The sequence below is a fragment of the Hermetia illucens genome, chromosome 3, assembly GCF_905115235.1.
Source record: "Hermetia illucens chromosome 3, iHerIll2.2.curated.20191125, whole genome shotgun sequence".
NCBI classification, from domain to species: Eukaryota; Metazoa; Arthropoda; class Insecta; order Diptera; family Stratiomyidae; genus Hermetia; species Hermetia illucens.
The window spans coordinates 149,955,455-149,970,768 of NC_051851.1; the positions used below are offsets into that span (position 1 = coordinate 149,955,455).

Consider the following 15,314-nt stretch of genomic DNA (forward strand, 5'->3'; position numbering starts at 1 on the left):
TGCAGACGGAGAAGGATGAAGCCGAGTCTCCCGTGCCTAAAAACAGAACAAAATGTACCAACTGGTCCTCCAGGTTGAGGGTTGGGTAGGGCTGACAACCCTACACGGAAAACCGATGTTACGAAGCCACGAAAGGAGCCTCGGATAGGATGGATTTTACAACGACGGACCCGGCAACGACAACAGATTAACGATTTGCGCGTTTTCTCATGGAATGTGCGCTCCCTGTACAGACCGAATGCTGCTCAGCAGTTAGCCGATGCCTTGTCCTAATATAAGGCTGATGTAACAGCGTTGCAAGAGATGCGATGGGCAGGGACCGGTTTACTGGAGAAGAGCCGCTACACCATATATTATAGCGGCCATCCAGCAAACCGTGTGCTCGGAGTACGTTTCTTAGTCAGCCAAAAAATGAAACATGTTATTATCGGCTTTGAAAATATAAGCGAAAGGCTATGCACTCTGCGATTGCGTCGCAAATTTAGAAATATAAGCCTCATAAACGTCCATGCCCCTACAGAGGAGACTGCAGAGTCGGAGAAGGATACCTTCTACGAGGCAGTTGAGCGGACTCGGACCACTATCTCGTTGGCGTGGTGTTCCGAGCTGGAATTACGACACCGCCTACAATCCCCTCTGACAATCAAGTGAGAGTGAATACTGAAGACATTCACAACACAGCCCTCTGTAACACCTATAAGAGGGAAATGGATGCCGCAATAAACCCAGTCAACAGAGATCCTGGAGATGAAGCATCAACAAATGATCTTCACAACCACCTGAAGAAGGTTATCATTGATACGAGTACAAAGACACTTGGCCCCAGCCGCAAAAAAAGTCCCAACGGCTGGTTTGACGATGAATATAAGCTAGCTACGGAACTGAAGAATGCTGCATACCGAGCAATGTTGCATTCTTAAAAAACGCGGACACGCGCGGAGACTTATCACCAACTCCGTCGAGTGGAGAAGCGACTTCACAGACGGAAAAAGGAAGCCTGGAAGAACCAACAAGTCTGTGCACTAGAAAAATACAGGGAGCAACCGCACCAGACGCGGGAGTTTTACCAACAAGTCAGCAGGATGAAGCCTTATACACCTCGATGCTCATCCAGCCGAGACAAACAGGGAAATCTGATTTCCGACAGAATGGGCATATTGGAGCGATGGGTCGAGTACTTTGGTGAGCTACTGAACAACCAGAACATCGGCGAGTTGGAGATCCCGCCAACTGGAGACGAGGGACAAATACTGCCATCACCAAGTATAGGGGAAACAGTCCGTGCAATTCATCGGCCTAAAAATCATAAGTCGCCAGGAGCCGATGGAATTACAGCCGAATTGGTTAAATATGGAGGCGATCAGTTACACCAAGTGGTTCATCAACTGCTTGTGTTCAAGGTATGGGACAACGAATCAATGCCTGACGATTGGCAAAGAGGCATTATCTGTCTGATACATAAAAAGGGAAATATCACATAGAAGTATCACGTTGCTGAGTACCATCTATAAGATATTCTCCTCTATCTTGCCAGGCCGGGTAGCCCCATACCCCCAGAACATCATTGGCCTATACCAAAGAGCCTTTACTCCAGGCAAATCAGCAACGGATCAGATTTTTTCTGTGTGGCAAGCGATGGGAAAACTGTTGGACATCAGTTGCATCATCCTTTCATCGACTTTAAAGCCGCTTATGACAGCGTAGCCAGGGTAAAACTGTACACGACCATGAGAGAATTCGGTATCCCAACGAAATTGATAAGACTGACCCTGACCAATGTGCGAGGCCAGATAAAAGCGGCAGGATCACTCACAAGACCATTCGACATCAATAACGGTCTACGACAAGGGGATGCCCTATCATGCGTCCTCTTTAACGTGGCCCTCGAGAAAGTGATCCGTGATGCTGAGGTAAATGCAAGAGGTACGATCCTCTTTAAGTCCAGCCAACTACTGGCCTATGCTGACGATATCGATATCTTGGGAAGAACGACCCGAGACGTCCAAACTGCCTTCATCCAGATTGAGCAGGCGACGCGAGATCTTGGGCTACACATCAATGAAGGCAAAACAAAATATATGGTGGCAACGCCAGCACCTAAAACCAACCAACCAACAACATCAAACCGCACTAGTCAAACGGGAAGAATAAAGATAGTTGACTACAACTTTGAGACCGTTGATAATTTCTCCTATCTAGGGTCGAAAATCACAACCGATAACAGCTATGACAAAGAAATCCGCGCACGGTTGTTGGCAGCCAACAGAGTCTATTTCAGCTTACAAAAACTGTTCCATTCGAAACGTCTCACCATAGGGTCAAAACTCTTACTGTACAAGACAATGATCTTGCCAGTCCTTATGTATTCCTCGGAGACTTGGGTTCTTAGCAAGAAAAATTGCGAACTCTTGGCCGCGTCTTCTCTTGAACGCGAAATTTTGGTCCCCTACATGAGGAAGGACGATTGCGGAGCCTACATAACGACGAAATCTATGAGCGATACCATGACCGTCAGATTGTGACAGTTTTTAGGGATATCGGATTGGTGGACCTCGGCGCAAAACCGGAATGTTTGGAACTGAACTAGTGGGAGTCTCATGAGAGTTGTGGTTACGTCTAAGCGGACAAGAGACCTTCGGGGATCAATTCGGTGTTCCGTTTCCACACGAGTGCTGTACTCCACAGTTCGGTAGAGATTGAGTAGATCTTCCATCCACCAGCACCAATGCTAAGCCACGCATTCTGTATTGACGAGCGGGGCTCTAATTGTGGTCACAAAATCAACCCTTGTCTTAAGAAGAATGTGGGGTTAAATCAACTCGTCAGGTAGTCACTTTAAACCACCAGGTCCGTAACTGACCTCCTAGCTAGCTGTATACCGGCACCCAAGATAGTAGCTTTGAGAAAACGTCTCGGTGAAAAGGGAATCGTGAATGACTGGTACACGTTAGGATATATTGTTTGTGCTCGGAGCCATCGACAGCTCACAGATTATGAGGTGATGTGAGCTTAGCTCTGCCAAGGTAGAAGTTGTCAGCTCCTTCGGAATGTGTTCGGGTAATATACATTAAACCGGTATTAGTAGACCGTCACCTGAAGCTAATGCTGATCAATCTGTGAGTTCCGGGATCGGCTAAACGTAGATCAGACCTCAGGCAACTGGGTTAGGGGCTTTGCCCCGGAGATACACCCGCTTCTGACTAGTGCAGCCCACTCGCTAGCGCACGGTCCATTGGGAAAATATCTATGCAATAGAAAAACAATAAAATTCATATAATCGATGAAAGAGGTGACTGCATTTGGGCACAGCACGAAAATGTGTCGTTCACCGTAGCGCCCAGCGCAAAAGGCATCAAGGGCTGAAACGAGAGACCGGAATGCGCACAAATAAAAGGAAACTCCTGCAAAATAATTCGACAGCCAGTGCGGCCAGTGTGTTGTTCCGGAAAAAAGCTCAAATAAAATCACTAAACCTGACGAGGAAGGGTCAGACACACGCAGAGTGGGAACGCCCATCGACTGTCCTTGCTAGAGCTGAAGTGGAAACGCTCGTCCAGAAATGCGCGACGGTGGGGGAGCGCATGCGATCGGTAACATTCACCAGAAGAATGTCAAGAAAGGCGTGAACAATGGGCTGATGGAACTAGAAGAATCCCTGGACAGCATTTCCTTCTACAGGCGAAAATTAACAACAACTGGAGATGCGCGAAAAGCAAAAACAACCGCACTTCCCGCTGAGAACGCTGTAATTGCCAAACAAACTGCAGACAGCCCACTGCAAAACGAGCTGGGCAAAAAGTAGAAAGATGAAGACGCGTCTAAAGGAGGTTTCATCCAAGCAGTCTCCAGGATCCAAAAAAGAAGGCAAAGATGTTCAAAAGGAAATAACACGCTATGTTGTCAGATAAATCGTCTGTCCAGAGGCAAGACGAATTACGAATGGTAAATCGCTAACGGAAAAAATGAGAGAACGAAGAAGAACTAGACCGTCGGCTCTGCTCTTTAAACCGGCAGTATAAAATGAACCCCGAAGACAGTGAAGCAGAAGTATCTCCCATGCGGAAAACGAACGAAGCCGAGTCCTCGTTGAATTGGGCCGAAGACAACTACCTAGAGTACACTCAGCGAGGCGGTCAAAAGGCTCTGTGAAAGAATTCTCTGGTTTCTAGTCTAGTCACATGTGCTCTTTAAAAATCCGAAATCTTAGCTGTTTCACAGAAAAAGTCGAAGTGAAGAAGGCCGTCAAGCGTGAATATCCGGAAGTAACCAATGTCCGGGTAGGTATCACTTCAATGAATTCTTGAGGTTAAACACTGCCTGTGGTGGAAGTCGCCGAACAATACCTCCTTAACAGCGGGAAAATTAAAATTGGATCTATCTAGGATACGAACACAAATAACCCCCACACCAAGTGTTACAGGCGGGCACACGTCTGCAACTTGCCAGGAACGTGATTAGGTAGGTCACCAAGCAAACATGGAACGAAAAATAAAATTGCGTTCTCTGCAGGAATCGTGACGCGTCTGCTAAGAGTATTGCGCACACTGCGAATTCAGAGTGGTTTCCGGTTTCCGGCTACCATTATCTGCGACCTACGAATTAACATTTACCGGCATGCAACCGGTGCGGAGGTAGAAGTTGAGCTAGTGCTAATCAACGGACAATATCGGAGGACCCAAGGACCCAGCTTCATAAAATCTCAACGTATTGGGTACCGCTGCCATCTAGATTCGGGACGTCACCCAATTTCGGGTTCTTGCCCAAGGCTTAGAAAATGGCTTTCCCCCCTTTATTTAGTTGAAACAGTTTAATGAGAGGGCTTCTGATCGTCAGTTGTCCGTTTTTCTTTGGTACTGATGTTGCCATCATAGTTGACATCAATTTACAGCGTACACGGGTCGCTATTCAACGTTGTTTTTGTTGAAATCTTGCGTTTTTCGACGCTGCTTGGTCTATTTGGTTGCCACTTCGCGTAATTCTTCTTACTGCTTCCTTGGTGGCTGATCTACCTTATTTGCCCCGCATCTCCTTCTATTAATTGCTTTTCCCCCCTCAGGTGGGCTGAGAGCAACGCGTTTTAGTCAGCTGCGTTCGTGGCATGCGTTTTACTCAGTCCTTCTTCCGATATCTTCCAGGAGTTTCGCTGGTGTGTAATAATGTCCAAGAGTTTCCTCATCGCCATTTTGCCATTTTGTACATTCATAAAGATGTTTCGCTGGACTGTGGTATTTATTTATTTTCTGTTAGATTATCCGGCACTTCTTGCGTAGCCTTTCTTCTCTTGTCTTTAAATGAGGTCCATCCTCTCCAGTGAGATGGCTTTCGTTTCTGCCCTGGTTGGTGAATTCGTGAATCCTTCCTTCCCACGAGGGATTATAACGCAGCCACTAGCTTGCGATCCTTTCTCGTAGGTCTTTTATTCTACCTAGAACTCGATGGCATCTTATTTTTTTAGCCCTGGAATTATTACCCCCTACGTGTCACCCCTTTCTCACTACTGGCCTTCCCGCTGGAGCAATACCTTTTCGGTGGAGGACCATCGTAGCTCCGCGCTTCTTGCAAAGGGATTTATAGTAAAATCTCCCATTTTAGTTGCCAGCGTGGTGTACTGTCACTCTTTTAAAAAATGCCGGCTATTGCCGGTTGTGTCGTCATAATTGTAACAACTAGTCAGGCTGGCGGTGAACTAAAGTGATCCGCATTGACAACGACGCCCCGGGATGGCGTGGACTTATGATTAGCAAACCGATCCGCAATAGGTTGCACATGAGCTAACAACTGTCACATTTTCTTACGTTACTATATTAGGGTGGCATCCCCTAATTATCACATAGCTTCCTCCGTTCCAATAATAGTAGAGGCAAACTGCAAATATGAACGTTTAACACTATGACTCCAGTTTCAGTTGAGATCGACTCCTGACTTCCAAAGAACTCCCGCAGGGTACCCCATCTCACCAGTAAGCGCGCGAATTTTGAGTGTGCAGACACGGGTTTGTGGCTTGGGCGATACATCGAGAACCGATGATTATTCCTCAATAGGACTGGTATTCACACGGCCTAGTAAACTCTGCTGGATGGCCTAGTATTTCTCCGAGCCATGTTAATCAAAAGAATAGCCCAATTTGGACGTAGGTCTTAAAACTTGTAAAAGCACTTTATTTAGGGGCCGTAATGATACCCTAGAAGAAAATGTAGTCAGCATTATGCTCGATCTGGATTATTACCCTGGCTCCACTCAGGTGCTCATTCACAGTTGAGCCACCATTCAGTCTACGATACAAGCTTCCGCTGTGGCAACTTATTACTCTTCCTTTTAATATTTAAGAGAACCCAGTTGTTTCAAAAACGGTAGCTTGCTTTCATTCAAATAGTTCTATAGGATCTAGGATCGAAAACAAAAATTATTTTCGTTAATATTTTCATAACTGAAGCATCCCGAAGTTGGTGAGGAAGAGGAAGCTCTTCAAACCCGATGCAAGCTGGAGGCTGTCATCTCCCCCCCCCCCCCTCTTAAAAAGTGATGGCCCCTCAATTTGGGTTTTTCAGTATGGTACATTCGGATTTTCAACCCTACCGCATTCAGGAGAGACGATAGGGAGGGTATACAAGAGGAAAGGGAAGGTTCTTCGACTTTAACCCTTAATTAATTAGGGCGCCCCAAAGGGGGTTCACATGTTGTTATGGTGGTACTTAGCTTCGAATCCCATCACCTTAGGCGGAAAGGAGAGCGTGATATGAGAAGCGTAAGATCTTCTCTCTCAAACCCCGTTGAAAAATCGCGGCGGTCATCTGCTCTTAAAAAGTTGTGGCACTTCAAATAGGTGGAGGGTTATATCATTATGGTAAAGCTTGAATTGTCAGCGTCACCTCGGAGAGGGAGGGGGTAAAGAAAGTATGCAGAAGGGAAAAGAAGGTTTCCCTTTCTAACACCATGGAAGGATTGTGGCGGTCATCCCTCCTGGAAAAGTTATGGCACCCCGAAAAGGGATTAGTTTCATATCACGAATCGTCGCGATGCACGATTACAGAGGGCGGCCGCCGTCTTGTTTCTTCACCCCTTTTCACCGGTGCAACTTATTTATGATAAGAAAATATTCGGGACGCTCTCTTTTTAAGAAGTAGGGGGAGGTGGGTATAGGTTTTTTGCGATGGTAGAACGATGGGATCTTTTTCTTCTTCTTATACACCCTCCTTATCCCTTTCGAAAGCATGGCTGGCAAAACAGGCTTTATCAGTTGCGGTGTCATACATTTTGAAGGGGGTGCCCGCCACGGTTTCTCAACGGGCCCCTCCGCTTTTCCCTTCATACCCCACTTTGCCCCTGCAGGTACCTACTGTTTCGACATGAAAACAGCCCTACTTTGGAGCACCGTAATGTTTTAAGGAAGTTAGCCGCTGCAATTTTTTAACGGGGTTGAAGATGGAGGAACTTCATCCTTCTTGTGCATACTATATACTCCCCATCCCCTCTCCCACACTGAGTATGGTTAAATTTCCAAACTTTACGACGATGATATAAAAAAACCCACTTTGAGGATCGATAACTTTTTGACCCCCACGAGTTTTCATCAGCTTTGAAGAGGGGAACCCCTCTAAGAAGATTTGGGGTTGAAGATTCAATTTTTACCACATTTTAGGTAGAGAATTTATGATGATAACTAAGCAAATTTGGTAGAAAAATTTGCTTCGTTATCTCCGCTCTCGGGAAAGTTCATTAAATGAAATTTCACTTTCATTCCATGCTTGAGACGTATTTGAACAATGTAAACAGACACTAAACCACAAATCTAATTTTAAACAATAAACTTGCGTTTCCATGAAAATGAAAACAATATCTATATTTTTGCCTGCGTATACCTATCACAAACGTGGCTACATATGTAGGAAGCTTGAGCAAATCATTCCAACCATTAAAGAGTATTTGTTGGCAACACAATCACTTTCCACAAAGTTGGCTTCGAAATTCAATACTCACTTGAAACGTTATGCATAAAACACCACATAAAGCCGAGCCATGCCCTTTGTATGTTTGTATTTACAATTTTCCTATTTCCCGTGTTCTACTTTCAACTGAGCACATCACCTGGCCATTCGATACCCAACGTGGAATTAGTGCTGCATCAGTTGAAAGTTGTTTAAATTACTCGCGATACAGGTGGAATTTGTGGTAAAAGCTCTTTAAAAATATCATTCAGAGGCAGGGCCTTCATGCATCAGTTCACTGGACAATTGCATGTTTGCCGAAAGAAGAATCTCCGAAAAGTTTGAAGGTCTTTTGTGTGCTCTTCAATGCTATTAGATATGTTAATTATATGTTAGGAATGATATACTGGTGAGTACTTATGAATTATTAAAAAAAGGTCTGTCCTCCAGTCACAGTCACAGGGCGGAACTTTGCGGAAAATTAGGACCATGTCAAGTTCAGAGAACCTCGAAGGAAACTAAAGTTTCGTAACTGTTGTGGTTCGGCGGAATTCAATATATGACTCAGACACATATGATACTTTTTTGAAGGACAAAACGTAGTAAATTTTTGACAGTTGCATGAAGCCTCAGAGACTGCGTATTTTAATTATAGCGCTACTTTTGATAGTGCTTCTCTTTTGAATGGCAGCCTCCCATCCTATTGAAATACTATACCTTATTCATAATTTCCCTGGCACTATTCCCACTATGCTCCTTAGAATCTTTGAATTAGCATCCAAAATTTCCGGACTAAGTGCAACCCAAGTCTATTAGCCTTTCTAAAAGGAGAAACCAAGTAATAGCATACTTACTTAAGAATATGCTCTTTGGATCCCATCTAGTTATCGTCCGGCTTGCGACTAGGCAAGAAGTTAGTCGGAATTGCAATGTCAATACCTAGTGTAATGTTAGGAAGTCACCGATGTCAACCGATATCTTGCAATTGATTGCACGACCCAGGAGACGAATTTTCGAAGTGAACCCAAAAAAGGGAGCAGCACCATCACAGAACTCAGATTTGGCAAACTCTTTCGTTTAAAAGCAATCCTCAACCGGACTCTGAAAAACAGCTTTATAAACGATCATCCCGATAAAACTTTTAGGAAACCAAAACCTTGTTAAGTCAACCTCGAAATAAATCTAGATTTTGGTTTAAAATCCTGGGCAACATTTTGGGAACCTGCAGAATGAGAGATGCTCTCAATGCCAGAGAGAGAGAGGAGACTGCACACCTTATGGGTTAAGATCAAACCAAAAAAGTCGAAAGGAACTGGAGTTGTTTGAAATCGCGAAGCAGAATCGTAGGCGTAAACCTCGGATTATCCAAAGGATAAGGCCGTCAGATAGAGCAACACCAGTCAATTCTTGATGTCATAGCTCACCGTGAAATACCTCGATGCAGAACGTGACATTTTGCGCCATCATATGTCGCCCTATCCGGTGTCCGGATAGTTGAGATAGTTGGTTAGAGCACAAGGCTGTCGTACGGTTCGAATCTTACTGGTGGCAGTAAGATTCGTATCGCGATTTGACGGATGGTATCCGACCAGTTGTGTGTCAGCTGTGAATGAGTACATGAGTCAAATCAGGGTAATAATGTCCATAGTGTACTGTAGTGTACCGTTATGGTCTTGAATTAAGTGCTCTAACACACTTCAAGGCCCTGATGTTGTGCCAACGATTATTATTATGATATGTCGCTCTGATAATATGGTAGGGCATTCGAAATATACTCCCTGTTGACGCTGTTCAAAGCTTTCTCAAAATCGATAAACCGAAGGTCTAGCGGAGATATGAGCTCCACGCAATACTCTACAATGATGGGTTCTGTTCACCGAGCTTACGCATGATGTCCCCTGCCAGGTATCCAGCATTCGACATGTTCTATCGTGCATAGCTCGATATTCACAATAGTGAACTTTGACCAATTGCCAGAACTCAAAGCTGGGATCACCTACTGGATTCACTTTAAGGTAACCCCATCGCCACTCTAAATGATTTGTCTTGGCTGCGTGCTAGGCTCTAACATTTTTTCCACCGGCATTCCCGGGGATGGTAAATTGTACTTCTAACATTTTGCCATCTTTGAAAGAAGTTCCCGCAGTAGCAGTCAGGAATTAGGCTGGAGCTTGTGCATACATCCTCTTCTTTTCCGCCTCCGTGTTCGTATTCCTATGGTAGGAACTTCGTTGAAATCGCTCCTTTCCCTCCAGCACATAGATACTAGCACCCGCGGGTAACGTGGATGAAAGCCCTAGTACGGAGCACAATAGAGTATTGCCAACCACAGATATGCTGATTTCACACTTCCTGCGCACATTATCACTAACAGAATAATCTCCTGTGTATGAGTCCCTCCGGGGGTTACCTTCGGCCGAAGATTCCGTTTCCTTGCGTCCGATTTCTCTGGCCATTACCACACCGGGCCGTGTAGTAATGTCCATGTTCTCATTCGCAAGGAGTTTCATCTTCAGCCACGACACCAACTCCCCGTTTCCCGCTCTTCCTGGTAAGGGTAGAGAAGAGGGTTCTGACAAGCAAGGTGTAGCCTGTAGCTCCCCCCTGACTGATCTTTCCTCTTCTGCCTACAAGTCGATTCATTATATAAGTATTATAGCGGGCGGCCGGCCGTAGACCGGTTTATTGTGCTAGGCACCAAATGTGAGCTTTCCATTAAAGTTTAAGTCACGCCTTCCATAGATTTCTCCGTGCGAGGGCACGAATTTGGTGAGGTCTCTCAAATTCGCGTCTTGACTACTCATAATTGCGAATAAATTCGAAGTCTGTGACTTTTTACCACTTGGAGAATTCAAATCCATAAATTCCATACTCCATACCATACTCAGTTTTCATTTAAAAAAAAAATTTTGAAAATTTAACGATGGAAATTCAGTGAATGTCGGTGAAGCTCGTCTAAATACAAACTGAAACGAACACCGCGGGGTACTACGCCCCTTCCAACTACGCACTGCTTCCTAATTTAGTCCCTGGAAAACATCGGGACGTAAGCTCAATAATCTCTTGCGCAACTTGCAGAAGAAGAGGGCGTGGCCCTGCACTTTATATCCAGAAGTCGGTCCTTAATAAGGAGATATCTCTGGACGATCTTTTTCAAGAAAGAACCTACACGTTCTGTGTCCGACGCAGGTGAGGAGCTGTTTGAATAGAAGCACCTTAGGATAGTATAATAAACTTATCGGTGGAATGACTGCTCGGAACGGCAATCCCCATCATATGCCTAACAAAACCTAACCTATTGCTCCGAAAAAAGCGTCCTAAAGTCCTACCACAATTACCAGAACACCGATTTTGGCTAGCCCAAACATCGGTAGATTTTGGTGATATACATATATCTTAAAATTGCACCTACAGTTTGCATTTTTCGATAAAGTATGTTGTCTATCATCTTTTGGTCTTAAACCCCACGATCCACATTAACATATTATAATTAGCATGAATAACATGAGCATGATGCTCCATGCTACTCAATTAGCGCGCTAGTATCTATGTGCCTAAGTCCAGCACGCTACTTTTTAGGACCACTCAGTTGGTGGCATATGCAAATGATATTAACATTATGGCACGCGCCTAATGCAGAAGAAATGGATAAAACGAAATTGATGACCATTAATGTGGTGTTTACATAAAAAAAGGGGGGAGACGTTAATTTAGAGATACCGCTTCCTCCCTGGTAACATTTTTGTTAACTGGTCTCCTTTCTCAGCAGTGCTTGCGTATTCTACTTGTTCCTTTTCACAGTACAATGCATCCTTACACACCTTGAGCTGGAAAGGAATTGTTAGCGGCGTCTCTAATTAAATTTATGACTGAAGCTGTCAAGGGGTCCAGACCTTTGCAACAGCACCATTTAAGGCAGGGTCTGCCACGATTTGCTCTTCTTTTTCTATCTTAGATATTGCCCTTATAGACTTCCCAGACTGCATCATCCTCACTCATACGGATAAAGTAACCCGCTCGACGCAGCCTATTAAGCAGAATTTTATTCAGAACCAGGCGATTGTGGTATCACTCATAAAATTTCGTCGTTATAAGGCCACAGAATCGGTGACCCTCATTTATGGGGCAAAAATTCTTTGGAGCATTCTTCTCTAGAACGCGGCGAAGAGTTCGCAATTTTTCTTCGTAAGAACCCAAGTTTCCGAGGAATACATGAGGACTGGCAAGATCATTGGTTGGTACAGTAAGAGCTTTGACCCTATGGTGCTGGTTGCCATCAACCGTACGCGGATTTCATTGTCATAGTTGTAATTCGTTTTGATTTCCGACGTTAAATAGGAAAATTTATCAACGATCTCATTCTTTATTGCTCTTATTTCACCAGCACGATTTGATTATGTTATTTTTTCGGTCTTTGGTTCTGACGTTGCCTGTCACTGTACTTTCCCCTGTCTTCATTAATGTACAGCCCGAGATCCAGCAACAGTCGCCGTCTGGTTGATCTAGATAAAGACAGTTTCTACATCTTCGGTTGTTCATCCCATAATGTCGATATCGTCATCATAGGTCAGTAGTTGGGTGAACTTGAACAGGATGGTGCCTCTCGCAAATATCTCCATGTCTTAGCTCGTTATTGACGTCGCTGATTTTGCCTGCTCTCGCACGTTAGTCAGGGTCGACCTAGTCAGTCTTACCAACTTCGTCGGGATACCGAGCTTTCTCATGACTGTGTACAGTTTTACCCTGGCTTTGGTATCATAGGCGGCCTCGAAGTCAATGAAAAGGTGGTACAATTGACGACCAACAGTTTTTCCATCGCTTGCCGCAGACAAAAAATCTGATCTGATGATTTGCTGAAGGGAAGCCCCTTTCGTATTGGCCAATGATGATTTCAATCAGCGGGGCCTCCAACTCTTCGATATTTTGGTTGTTGAGCAGTGCATTTAAATACTCAACCGATCGCACTAATATGTCCTATCTGTCAGAAATCAGATTTCCCTCTTTGTCTCAACAGGATGTGCATCGAGCTGTGTAAGGCTTCATCCTACTTATTTTTTGGTAAAACTTGCACGGCTGGTGCGGTTGCTCAACTGTACTTTTTGAGTTCAAAAACCTGCTGGTTCGTGCAAGCTTCCATTTTCTGTCTATGAAGTCGCTTCTTTGTTCGACGAAGTTCACGATAGGGCTCTGTACAAGCCCGCATTCTTTAAAAGTGCAACATTGCCCGGTATGGAGCATTTTCCGTTCCTTTTACGACTAGAGCCAAATATGTTTGTGTCTGTATAAATGATGACGTTCTTCAGATGGTTATGAAGACCATTTTTTGATGCCTCATCCCTAGGACCTCTGTTGACTAAGGCTAAGAGGTGGCCGCATTAGTTCGCGGTCAATTCGGTTGAAAGTGGTCCCGTCTGGTGGAGCCTGTGTTTGTTTGTGGACCGCTTTCGGCACAAACCAGTTACTTCCAGGAACCACTTCGTGTGTAACTGCTAGTTGGATAATCCACAGTCAACGTATCGGCAGACTCCGTCCCTACTTGGCTGTTAAAAGCTCCCAGTATGATTTTGATATCAAATTTGGGACAACCTTCGAGGGTCCGCTCTAGTGCCTCGTAGAAGCTATCCTTCTCCGATTCGAACGTTGATAAGGCTTATATCCATAGCATTTCCACTTCAAATGAGATTAACAATTTTCCAAATGAAATTAAAGGCTTTCCACATTGAATTCACGTCTTTTCAAATCAAGTTCACTATTTTCCAAATGAAATTAACTTTTTCAAATTAAACGTTTTCTAAATAAAGTCAACATTTTTCCTAATTAAATTTACAGGACCAAATTATGTCATAATCTAAAAAAAACTATATTTCATATATAGTTTTCCTATTTTTCACACATAGTTTAGATTAGGGTTTGTTTTGGAAAAATGTTAATTTGATTTGGGAGGACGAGAAATTCTTTCATATTTTGGCTAACTAAAAGGTCTACTCCGAACATATGGTTTACTGTATGGCCGGTCTCTGTCCAGCGCATTTCCTGTAACGCTGTTACATCAGCCTTATGCATCAGTACAACCGTGAGATGTCAAATATTTATAACGACCCAGCTGCATCCATTATAATAACATTGATAAAGTCTCAGTGAACTGGCTATATGAAGGATATAGATGCACAATAATTCCTAAGCACACACCAGATGGAAAGACCCAAGAAACACGACTGGTAAGACCCTGGAAAGAAATAATGAACAGTTGGGAACAATGTACCCTAGAGGCAAAGCTCCGATTTTCTTCTTAGATCAATTTTTGTTAAGAATGGAGGAAGCCCTGTGATGGCGAATGGCGGACCCGACCAACCGAAGAGAGACCTTTTCCAATTTTTGTGGTCCATGGACTCCTACTTTTGGGCTAGCACTCAAAGTTCAAGAAAATTCAGATGGGTAGAGAGTGGAGGGCAAGTCATCAGACTCACCTGATGAATTACCTCTGCTCTAGACGAAACACTAGTCTCCTGAATTTTTTCTCAGGTCAGTAACTTTGTACATTACATCTCTCCATCCTCTCTCTCTCTCTTCTTCTCTCTCTATCTTCTATCAATTGCGTTGCGGAACACAGGACATCCATTTTTAAGGTTTTGCGTAAGGCAAGTGGTTCAAGGCAAGGCAGTGGATAACTTCGTTAAACTTAGGGAGTTCCCCCAATGCAATAGGGACGTGTAAAATTTTTTTTCACCGAGTATAATCATGTGAGGTATCAAATGACAGGACTCGATTAGCACTTTCCGAAGCATTTTGAACATTTGATCCAAGAGGGAGGAAAGCTGGGACTGGAAACTGATAATTTCCTTCACGGACCCATTCTCAGAAACTTCTCAATCGAAAATTCTGAAAAAATTTTCAAGCTAACCGAAAAATGCCCTCCATAACCATATCTGCCAAAATAAAGTTAATAATAGTTGATTTGATCATATCTCTGTTACTCAATGGTCATAAATCAAGCTAGCTGATAACTTGACATAATAGTATAAATTTACAAAAGCACAAACTCGCATAAAACCCAGCTGCCATCTGGAACCAAGTGAAACTCTAATTCGTAGAGTTTAAAGATAAAATTAACAATTCTGGCCAAAACTCTGCATATAAAATTAACAAAATCTTTAGATAATAGTAACTTTCTGTTGAATATCTTTCGTATATTCTCCGTTTTCTAATCGATAAAAAACATCCAAAACAATGTAAATGAGAGCGCGATTTAAATGTTTCCGTTTTGTTGCTAATTGAAAAATATAATGGTAATTTACACCTGATTATAACTGAATATTTAAAGATATTTTGGACTTTCAACATGCATATGCAAATGAAGACAAAATCATTGAAATGCAGACGCGCGAAAGA

The 15,314-nt window shown here is 43.7% G+C and overlaps 1 protein-coding gene across 2 annotated transcripts in view; it reads right to left on the reverse strand.

Annotated features, from left to right (window-relative positions):
• The window catches only part of LOC119650957 (myosin-VIIa), a 74,812-nt gene that overhangs the window by 50,088 nt on the left and 9,410 nt on the right, over window positions 1–15,314 (reverse strand). The window lies entirely within an intron of this gene.